Raw genomic sequence first — 2,936 nt, 5'->3', positions numbered from 1 at the left:
ATACACACGTCACTTTTGGCTAAGGCAAAAGTCTACACGCCACCTGCAAGCTTCACAGCTTCGCACATGCCAAATCTGCGAAAAACAGCAATCTGTCCCTTCTGAACAGTCAACTTCGTTTGAGCTTTGTGAACAGCTCCGGACGAACCAGACAATGAGCTTTATATCATTGGAAAGCTCTATGAGTCTAGTTTTCAGAACTTTTCACGGTTCATCCATATCTATTTTAACGAAGAAGTTATGGCTGTTTTAGTGCGCAAAGGTCATTCTGCGCGGAAACTTTTTATGCACTCTCGGGATTGCAGCTTTTCGTAGCTTCTTTCAATCCTTCTAAAATTGGTTTTAAAGTAGAACTTATTTTACTCGCCTATCTACTCCTTGTAGTTATGTCTCATAGAGACATTGAGTTACTTCGTAAGATAGTGGAACTATCCACAACATTCTAAGGAACCATGTTGAGTCTTTAAAGACATTCATGCTAATTGGTTTCATTGAAACACATTGTGAGAATGATTAAGAATTCTTTTGTGTATACCTCCTCATGAATGCGAACTGAAGCGCATCTTGGAGAAATTCATGAGTCAATCTAGTGAACTGTATGTCACTACGATTCGAATATCGAATCCCATATTGTCGCCAAACATGATATTTGGGACACCGACTCATATAGGCTTTGGTTTGATCAAATTGGTCAACCTGGAAGAGATATAATGGTCCAAATTTTGAGAAATTCTCATGGACATCCATTCTTCCGCTCAAAACGAAGACATTCGAGATCTAGCATCACCATGAAGCATGGTGGTGACCCGGGGGACATTGACGTCACCCAAATACGACTCCAACTTCCTGGAGGTCGTCCGGTCAATTCCTCAAGCAATTGAGGTGCACCAGTCTTTCATCGATGTCGCATTGGCCCCCTGCAATGCTCATTGCTCATTTTGAAAGCCTATTCTTTAGCTAAATAAGGAGTGAGACCCTCCTACGCTAAATAACACAAAAGTGAACATTCTATTCTTACATCAAACTATGTAGATAGATACAACCAACTTGCGGACACCTTTTTATGCTTTATGGTGTTGGTTGAAGTGTTAACACTGGTCACGTGTTACACTATTATTTACTGTTGATGCTGCTTATACTTCTACGGGCTCACTACCCATTCTTTAAAGAAGTTTATCGGGATGTAAGTTGAAGTGTCCTGTACCCCATGTTCACACGCAATACGGTCTCACCGAGGCTACGACCAAACAACTTTAGCCTGTCGCTCGAACATTATTGATGCGCACCACTCTTTCTATTGTGTCTTGGGGCTATGCAATATTTGCATGCAGCTTTACTATTCATCTACGACTCACCATCATTAAATTTTGTTGTACTACAGCTCATGACTGTGTACCAGGATTGACACGAAATTGCAATCCTTGAGCTCGGCAGGATTGAAACGGATCTCCAATCCTTGAGCTCGGCTAGATGTTATTTTTAGGTGCCAAATCGCATTGCCACTACGTACAATGATGGGTCATTTGAGATGAATAAGTTTAGGTTGGATATGAACCTCCACCTATAATCCGCATATGTAGGAACCTTGTCGGGCGATGTAATTCACCGCTAAATTGCGGATTGTCACTTTGATGAGACAATATTCCCGCCGTTAGGGGGAGATAAGAACACAAGTGTTCAAGTGGAACGACGTGAATTGTCGTGGTTTGTCCCCACTAAGTCTCATCTTGATCCCAAATGCTTGTAGTGTTAAAGTGACGAGATCACATGCTGCAAATATGTCTGCAAGGATTGATGTCCTACAAAAGGACATGGCGCGACCAAAAAGTGTTGGTCTTGACGCCATCACCATGGATGGTGATATGGTGACGCCATATAGTGGCAAAATTGGTGTCACAAGGCCGTGTTGCTCCCTAAAAGGAGGGAGGCCCTTAGGTTCGATATTGTCTCGCACTAGAAAGAAAGCGAGCTTGGCACGACCTGATCCATTGATCAGTGATACTCAAATTCGTCTCATGAAGTCTGAATTGTGATTATCGTTGGGGGACGCCTCAATGTCAAATCCAATCCATATAGAGATCTCTACAAGTATTACACTAGTGTATATGAGGATGTGGGATAATGAGTCTACTATCGAACCACCCTTCGTTGATGGATATCAACTTAGTTGATTGGCCTAATGGAAAGATGCGATCCAGCATTAACAAAGAGATAGGTCCTTGGGCAGGTGATGCCGACACCGCAAGCTAAACCCTATCAACTATACCTTTGTTAGATAGCGTAGTGAGAACAAGAGCTTAGACTCACCTTATGGTGCAAGGTCTCTCACTAACACGCACTGGGATCAACTACGATGAGATATGCTCTCGTAATTGATGTCATTGAACTCCACTACTTTGTCAGTTTGGTAGTTTCCGAATAACTGAACATGCAGCCTATGAATGTGGTCATAATAACATCTCTATGGGATCAGAGACATACATGAAGGTCTTAAACAGACTTCATTCATCTGAGCATAGGAGCATGCGTTTGCTAAATGTATTGAAACGCACATGGACTCTACTTGATTTGGAAGGGATATGGTGAATTATGCCTTTGCGTGTTCATTCCGGATTTACATGGACTCTTGATGGATCAAGAGATGCCAATATGTATCAACATCCGAAGAAAAAGATCTTGGGACGACATGGTCTCGATAAGGCACTCGATGACTGTATTGATGATGATTTTCCATCAATTGGCTTAGGCGCTCTATAACTAGTGAGGCCTACATATACTCCCATGATTAGTCAAGGTCTTTGCTCTAAAGAGAGATCCGTTGTTTTGTCTAAAGCAAGATGACAAATATGTGTTAACAGATGGAGTTCCCATCTAAGTACAATTAGACGCATTCAATGTACTCAACACAATACGAAAGACTTGACATCTCATTCGCT

The sequence above is a fragment of the Fragaria vesca genome, linkage group LG3, assembly GCF_000184155.1.
Source record: "Fragaria vesca subsp. vesca linkage group LG3, FraVesHawaii_1.0, whole genome shotgun sequence".
Lineage (NCBI taxonomy): Eukaryota > Viridiplantae > Streptophyta > Magnoliopsida > Rosales > Rosaceae > Fragaria > Fragaria vesca.
Note: the sequence above shows the minus strand (reverse complement) of the source record.